The sequence below is a fragment of the Zosterops lateralis genome (genome assembly GCF_965231275.1).
Source record: "Zosterops lateralis genome assembly, chromosome: 4".
Lineage (NCBI taxonomy): Eukaryota > Metazoa > Chordata > Aves > Passeriformes > Zosteropidae > Zosterops > Zosterops lateralis.
In genome coordinates this window covers 67989104-67997992 of record NC_139765.1, presented here as the reverse complement: position 1 = coordinate 67997992, position 8889 = coordinate 67989104, and the positions used below count along the sequence as shown (strand labels likewise).

General features: G+C 48.2%; 1 long non-coding RNA gene across 1 annotated transcript in view; it reads right to left on the bottom strand.

Moving 5' to 3' along the window:
• Positions 1 to 8889, bottom strand: part of LOC310909031 — a 264699-nt gene that overhangs the window by 5078 nt on the left and 250732 nt on the right. The gene's annotated exons all lie outside the window — the stretch shown is intronic.

The following is an 8889-nucleotide window of genomic DNA, read 5'->3' as shown; positions in this document are numbered from 1 at the left end:
TCTTTGCCACCCAGTAGCATGACTCTTTCTTGGAGGAGGGAGGTGACTTTTTCTTAATGGCTAATACTGATTTAATAACCTTTCATTTTGCAACTGTGGATGTGTGTGAGCCAGAGCCCAACCCTGTTATGGCAGGTGCTGGAGGAGGGACCGAAAAAAAAAAAAAAAAAAAAAAGGCTGTGTCTGACAAGAGATGTTTAGTCTCACTGCTGGGCTTCAGCAGCCGTGATCAGGGTCCTTGCAGAAATGAAATTCATCCTGAGCATTGTTTTGGATTAGACTAAAGCCCCTCTCTCACAATGTGTTGCATTATTAAAATGACCTTTCCCAAGAGGAATATTTTATATGTGAAAGAAGAACAACATCTTTGTTTCCAAGGCTGTTACCATAAGTGAGTGTGGTTCTGCTGAGTGGGGAAATCTTCCTTGTCGCACAGGTCAAAGTTCCCTGTCAGAGAACATTCCTACCCATCCCTTCTACATCTGTGTTTGCTGCTTTTCTGTCTTTTGAAAAAGGATTTCTTTGCAAGTATTCAGGTGTTGTTGAGCATTTGTTCAAAAATCATGTGTCATAAAAGAGAGAACAGAAATCACTCTAAAAAAAGAGAAATATTTCCCATTTGCCTGAGCTACTTTTTTCCTCCCTGAGGCTGGATGTGGTGGTAGCCAAGAAGCAGCAGCAGGTGCAGCAGCCTTGTCTCCAAGCTTTCCAGGGCTGCCTCAGGGCTCAGCTACATGTCTCAGCCATGGCAGGGCAGGTGGCCTTTTGTAATTGTGTCCAGCTCCAGCCTGGAGCCACGGGGAGAGAATTTAACTTGGCTCAATCTGTGGTGAAACTTAAAGGAGGTTCCAGTGCCTCACCCGTGCTGGAGGTGAGGCCTCACAGCTGCCCCAGCACCTGCAGCCTTTTCAAGTGGCTGCAGCTTTGGGGGAAGAAGCTTTTGATGTTTTGACTCCTGTTTTATACACACACACATAGGAATTTGGTTTCTCCCTTTAGAACAGACAAGTTCAGAAAGTGTTATCCACAGAGGGATCAAGGAAAAGGCAGGAGGCTGGAGGGAGGTGGTAGTTTTAACCCAGCGACTTGGGCAGGTTTTCAGTCTCGTTTGTGCCTCAGTAGAGTAACTCACAGCTCTGCTGAACCCAGCAAGTGAAAATCACAGCCCTTCCTTCATTGCCTGCTCACTGTCCTCCTGGCACAGGGGCAGCCAGGGAAGCTCAGCTCAGGCACAGCAGCCCCTGCTCCAGTGGGATTGCTCTGGAGGCAGCTACAAAGGAAGGGCCTTGGGAGCAGCACTGGGACAGCTCAGGGCCAGCAGTGGCCCAGCCCAGGCACTCCCAAGCTCCCTTTCCACTGGCCCCTTTCCCAGCCACTCCTCCCCCAGCCTGGAGGGATCCATCCCAAGGGCAGGAGCTGGCACTTGGTGGTGTTGAACCTCATTCCCTTGGCCCATCAATCCAGCCTGTCCCAATCCCTCTGCAGAGCCTCCCTCCCCTCCTGCTGATCAACACTCCTGCCCAACTCCCTGGCAGCAGCAGCCTCCCCTGATCCCCCTGTCCACTTCATCAATAATGATGTTAACCCAGAGCCCCTGGGGGACACCACAGTGACCAGATACCACCTGGGTCCAGCAGCATTCCCTACCCCTCCCTGGGCCTGCCCATCCAGGCAGGAGTAACCCAGCCACAAGAGCACCTGGCCAAGCCCTGGGCTGACAGGGAGAGCCCAGGCTTTCCCAGGAGAGTGATGTGGGAGATGGTGTCAAAGGCTTTGCTGAAGTGCAGCCACACCCACAGCCTTCCCCTCATCCCCAGGTGGGCCATGGAAGGAGATCAGGTTGGTCAGGCTCCACCTGCCTTTGACAAGCCCCTGCTGGCTGGGCCTGGTCCCGTGGTTCTCCTGCATGTGCTGTGATGGCTCTGGGGATGATCTGCTCTGTGACCTTCCCTGGCACTGAGGTCAGCCTAACTCGCCTGTAATTCCATGGATTTTGCTTCCAGCCCTTCTCATAGAGGGGTGTCACATTGGCCATTTTACAGCCCAGACCTCCCCACCTACCCAGGACTGCTGGAAAATGATGATGGAAGGGGCTTGGGGAGCACTTCACTGGTTCCCATGACAGCAGTGGATGGTGGATCCCACCAGCCCCATGGACTGGTGTGTGTCCAAGTGCTGTAACAGCTCACTGACCATTTCCACTTGGATTATGAGGCCTTCCTTCTGCTCCCCATCCCTGTCTCAGGAGATGTGGACCCAGAGAACAACTGGGCTTACCTTTATACACTGAGGCAAAGAGGGCTAGAGGTACCTCAGCCTTCTGTTCATCCTTTGTCACTGTGTTTCCTCCTGCATCCAAAAAAGGATGAAGATTCTTCTCAGCCCTGCTGTTGTTGCTGATGTATTTATAGAAACTATTTTTGTGACTTTTGCAGCAGTAGCCAGATTAAGTTCCAGTTAAGCTTTAGCCCTACATAACCCTGATACCCTTGAATTTCTTCTGAGTTACCTGCCCCTTCTTCCAAAGGTCATAGACTTCTTTTTCCCCCTGAGTTCCAGCCAAAGCTCCTTGTTCAGCCAGGCTGGTCTCCTTCCCTGCTGGCACATTTTTCATCATGTGGGATCATCTGCTCCCGTGCCTTTAAAATTTCCTTCTTAGAAGCACATCCAGCCTTCCTGAACTCCTTCACCTTGCAGTGTTGCCCCCAAGAGACTCTGCCAACCTTTACAATGAGAGGAGGCCTTTGATTCATCAGCCCTCCTCCACCTGTTCTTGCTTTCAGATAATTCCTGCATCCCATAGAGGCAAAGGGAGACAAGTCCTCATCACAGTGCTGATTTCCAAACTATAAATATCTTTTCCTCTGCGGTAAGGAGGGTCCTTAGACTGGATGGAGCCAAACCCTTCCAGGGGAACACACCCTTGTCTTGTGTGTTTTGTTTTTATTTGGTCTTTTTTCTTCCCCAGAATGGGGCTTCTCTTCCAGTGTGAGGTGACTCCTCCCAGATGAGGAAATGCCTTCCCTGAAAAGTCCTCAGTGCATCCCTGACTACATCACCAAATATTCAGATGTGTTCTTACCTCAAGGGAACTGCCAGGAAAGATTATTTTCCACTGGGCCACAATTACCTGCTGCTACTTCCAACTGGCCAAAAAAAGAATACCAGGAGAGGCTTCAATAACTTTGGGATTAAACTGAGCAGGCACAAGGAGTGGTAGATAAACCAGCTGGCAGGCTTGAAGGAGCCACTCAGCTTCAATTTCTCTTTTGTTCATGGGTCTTTGCACCTGCCCCTGAGCTTTAATGAATATTTCACAGAGCCCCAGGAACCACAAACTGATTCTGCTGAGGCACTCTTACCCAGGACCATTATTTTCTTCTCAGAGGGGTGTCTCTGTATCATAAAGAAATGCAGTTGCTGCAGTATCCTCACCTGAAGGGCAAAGCTTTTTGGGTTTGGGGGAGTTTTTTCCCATACTTTTTTTTTTTTAAAGTATGTTGAAGGTTTGAACTTAAAAGAAATTAAATACATAAAATCCTTTGCTTGACCACAGAGTCGGGGAGCAGCTCCAATTCCCACAGCCTGTGCTACAGGGACTCTGACTCCCCAGCCAGGGACTCTGCTGAGCTGCTGCTCCAAGTCTGTCAGGAATTTTTGCCTTGGTCCTCCCCTGGTGATTGCTGCTCCCAGTTCAGTGTCCACACCCTGGGCACCCTCTAAACTCACCCTTGGCACCAGCTCAGGCCCTGCCACGTGCCCCAGCAGCCACCTGAGCCCTGGAACCTGCACCGGGCACCAGGGGAGGGTTGTCTCACCTTATCTTTGGTTTGCTGCCAGCCCCGTGTGGGGCTGGGAGGCACCTGGAGCAGGTGGGGGTGGGAAGTGCAGCTCAGCGGTGCCTTTCATCCCAGGGAACAGGGAATCCGCCTTCCCAGGGCGCTGCTGGAGCACAGGAGCCAGGACATCCTTCCTGTCCCTTTCCTGCTTTGCAAATGGAACATTACAGGAGTTGCTGGAAAAGCATCTGGGCACGGGGTTGGGGCAGCCAAGGGAAGTTTCACCCAGACACCAGCCAGAGCTGCTTCAGTGGTCACTGCTGAACATCACACTTCTGTTTCTGAGGTGATGCACAAAACCACGTCCCTGCTCTCCCAGTGAATGCACACCCCCCTCCCAGTGTCCCCACACTCCCTGTGGGAGTCCCGTGTCCTTGAGCCAGGCCTTGTTCAGCCCAGGAGGGATTCAGCAGCTCAGTGAAGCTGTGGCAGCATCTTGTGATCCTCCCAGAGCCTGAAGCCCCCAGCCCCTGCTGGGCACAGCATCCCCCTCTCACTGCTGGCTGGGGCTTCCCGTGCAAGTCCCTTCCCTGCCTGATTCAGCCTTGGAGCTCTGTGTTAGGATGGGATTGCTCATTTCCTCACAGGGCTGGGGAGGTCAACTTCACTCTCAAATGTTTCTGATGTATTTTTTCCCCTTAATTTCAAAGGAAGCTCTGAACTCCCTGAAATTCTGTTATTGTCGGCATCAGAAAATTGAGTAATTTTTTTATCTGTTCTCTGCTTGCTTATCCCTTCCCACAAGGAAGGGCAAGGCCTGCGTTTCCCAGCTGAGAAATAAGAGCAATGACGTTAAGCCAAGGAAAAAGAGCAGAGATGAGCTTGACCTTTGGGTGTCCAGGCTTATGGAGTAATCCTGAATCACCCTTCCTCTCCCACCACCACAGCTGCCCCTTTGGTAGCATTGCCTTGTCAGCCCAGGAGAAAATCCAACAGCCTGGAAGCTCCGACTCACATGTGCCAGGAGTTGTTCATCCTCTGATTAATGAAGATAAGCCACCCATTGTACTGATGCTCAGAGGGTGGACTGACACCAGAAGGAAAACAGTATCCCTACAAGCTGTTGTGGCAGGAGGGGAGACTATTCCTTCATACTTAAACCTCTATTAGGAAACAGTTGTCAGTATATTTTTATTTCCCATATCCAGCCCTGAACAAGAGCAGAGGATCCACAGGGTCTTCAGGCTTCACGACACAAACCTCATTACCGTGGAACATTTCCTGCCTCCTAAATGGATTTTAGTTTGCTTGATCAGGTTTAATTTTTATTTATGGCATGAGTTTTCCAGTGAGCTCAAGCCCAGGAAATGGGCACTGTGTGCAATTCCTGGTGCATCCTGTAACAAACCCCTCAGCTCCGTGCTGGCCATGCCAAGAGCAGAGACTTTTCTCTGCATTTTGTCACCCTGCAGCAACAGTGGGGCCTTCTCTGAACCCAAAAACTGCTCTGATTTTATATCAACTAAGACACGGTCAATAATAAGCCCCTGGTTTTCATGGGTGTGGGATTTGGGACCAACCTGAATAATAAACTTATTTACCCCTATCAGGCATTTCAGTAGGAAAGGGAGAGTCAGACTGTGTAAGTCCTGCTGCTGTGTCCACTTTTCTACTGGAAATGAAAGTCTGGCACAGGAGGGATGAGGAACCGGAGCCTGCCGGGAACAGCTCAGCTGGATTCCCGGAGAGAAGGGGACTGAAGTTGTGTCTTCCTCCCAGGAAAAGGCTCTTCCTGCCCTGAGCCCGAGGAGGAAGCCAGAGCTCCCATCACCACTTGAAAAGCTGTTCAGAGCAGAGATAAGAACAGCCAAAGCTGCCTCTCATGACTTGGTTATCTTCACTTCCAGGGAGGCAACTTCCAGCAACTTGTAGCAATTCAATTTGGGATTAATACAGCAATGAGCCCAAACCTCCCTACAGGTGGGTTCTGAAAGCCCCACTGACACATTCAAATCTTGCTTCCCAGGAGAGGATTTCTGATTTGCACTTCGCCACGACCAGATAAAAGTGCGTGCATATTATATATATAGTGGAAATAATTTAAAATTTGAAAAAAACCACCCCCCAAAACAATTAAGAGGTAAATACAGCAAAGTTTTTAAGCTCTTGGGCTGTTGACTATGACTCGTGTAGGGGATAAAGGGGAGTGACATTTGCTGCTGACAACAACAGAAACTTTCTTCCTGCAGGTAAATGTCACAGAACAAATAAACATTAGCAATAGCTAAATGTCTTCCTCCTCTTTAAGTGTCTCAACCATTTTTTTATTTGCCTGCCGGCTTCGATCCAGGTGATGGAGGGAAGGAAGGAAGGGAGGCTTTTTTACAGAACTCTGTTTGCTCTTCTAACAAGGACCATAAACACAGAGTGCTTTAAGGGCACAATCAACACCCCGATCATAACTTAAAAGCAAAGTTTATAGTTCAAACAATGCAAGTAAATATTTTGACATTCGCTCATTTGTTTGATTCCTGCTCAAATAGTTTCCTATTCCCAGTACACTGGGATTTCCTTAGGAAAAAACCCTATTTATAGTGGAGCTCTGAGAAGAGACAGCAAAGTGCCACCTTCAGCAGGACAGGAGTGCATGGCTGAGGAAAACCTCAACGTGGAGCAAATTAATGATGAAGCTCAAAGAAGGGAAAAAAATGAGGGGAAAATTGATGTATTTATCAGGGGCAACAGCAAGCTCGTGGCATCATTATGGATGGACTGATTTTGGAAACATTCACTCAACCTGGTGAGGACAGACTGAGCCGGACACTGCAGCTCCTCACAGCCCATCCTGTGCCCTGCCAAGCACACAGAGACTGCTTTGCTGGAACAGCCAAAGGAAAAATGCTGAGAGCTTGAGGAAAGCAGGCAGACTCCACAGCAGAGGTGGTTTTCTAAGCCTGAATATACATAAAATTGTGTTTGCTGTGGCACACGTGCATGGATGTGCTTTGTATCTACATAACTATGAAACAGCCCAAGAGGTTTCTTGTGCTGAAGGCTTGGGAAGTTGAGATTACAGCCAGTCTGCAAACTCAGCAGTTAATGAAAAAAATATTTATGCCTTTTTTTATCACATTACATCATTGCAGGTAGAGAAAAATGCCCTACACCATCAGCTGGAGTTCAGGGTGTTGCCTGTCAGTACTGACATTCCCGGGTCAAATTCCAGTTTCAGAGCTTCCCAGACACCCTGGCTCCATCCTAGAGCAAGGGCCAACAGCTCCTCAGCTCCAACAGACTTCCAAGTGATGCACCATGAATCATGGAGTGGTTTGGGTTGGAAGGGACCTTAAAGCTCATCCAGTTCCACCCTGTGCCATGGGCAGGGACCCCTTCCAGCAGACCAGGTTGCTCAGAGCCCCTCACAGGAGCCTGGGATGGCCTCAGACCCATCAGGGCACGTGGATTCAGGCACATTCAGGTTCCTCAGGTGGTCACAAACCTGTCTCCTATGATAGCAAGGACTTTATTCCCCCAAGTCCCTGCCTTGAGAGATCTGGGAAGAGAAGTTACCATCAAAAACTGAGGCACCATTGTGGAGTACAAACCTACAGCAGACTCTGTCTGTCAGCTCAAGGAGCCTCGCATTGGTGAAGACAACTCCAAATGCCTGGGCCTGACTTGAGCCCAAATTCCTTCCACAGAACGATAAGATAACAGGAATCTTTTACATAATCAAGGACATGAAACAGTTTCTCCATCATCTACTTATGTTTTCCTAGAATTAACTCCTTGCTGCAGGGTTGGGAACACTGCTGCAGAATGTTCCTTCAAGGGCACCTTCAACCAGCATCCCGTGAGCCCAGGGAACATCCTCTGCCCCATCCAGCAGTGCCACAGGCTGGATTTGGGATGACACACCCAGTGACCAGACACACCCACAGGTCACTGCACTGCAGGGAAAGAGAAGCAATGACATTAAACATAATTTCATTAGTTAAAATAAACACTTAGTAATCTGGGTAAAGCAGCAATATTCATAGGTGACAGCCACTGACTAAAATAGAGGCTATTCCCTATTCTGTATCAATCCCAGGCTGCACACCCAACAATTTTAATTAAATGCCCACTAAAGGCAAAGGATTCTAAAGCCATGAGAGGGAGCCAGGCAATCCCTGCAGAACCTGCACATGGATCAGGTGGTGACACTGCTGTGCAAGCAGCAGGACCAGCATCCAGCCACAGCACAAGATGTGGGGTCAGCCCATGGGAAGACAAGGAATAAAGTGGATGCCAACTGGGTTTTTTAATGTGTATCACGGAATGGTTTGGGTTGCAAGGGAAGGGACTTCTAAAAGTCACCCAGTTCAACATCCCTGCAATGAGCAGGAACAGTTTCAAATACATAAGGTTGAAATCTTGCATGTTTCCAGGGATGGGGCATCTACCACTTCTCTGGGAAATTTGTGCCATCACCCTCACTGTAAAAATTGTCTTCCTTATACCTAATTTAGGTCAACCCTCTTTTAGTTTACAACCATCACTCCTTGTCCTACTGCAACAGGCCCTGCTAAAAGGTTTGTGTCTGTGCATTCAACCCTGATTATTTCACTCACAATGATCTTTGAGGTTTTTATTTGCCACAACATTAGAATAATTAATTTAAAAATTAAACTTCAGAAGGTTTCACTGAACTGTTTTTCAATTTCAGCCTGAAGTCAGGAAAATCCCTAGCTGACACTATTTTTAGCAAATAATTTTATAAAGACATTTCCATTGATCCCAATTCCATCCAAGGCATTGGATTGACACATATAAAACAGAGCTAATATTTTATTTTTATGCAGTTACTCGATCTGGATAAATTAAATGCTTTTGAAACTAAGCAACATGTTGAGAAAAGGAAGCTGACTCTAGTCTGAACCACAATTAGATGCTTAATTTGCTATTAGGAATTGGTAGGCATTGTTCTTTGGGGAAGTGGAAATTACATCTGACCAGTGGATATGGTCACATTGGTGTAGGAGACGTTCCTGGAGGAGCTCAGAGCTACAAATGTGATTAATGAATGTACCCATGAATTTCATGTGAAAAGGAAACAGTATGAAAAAAA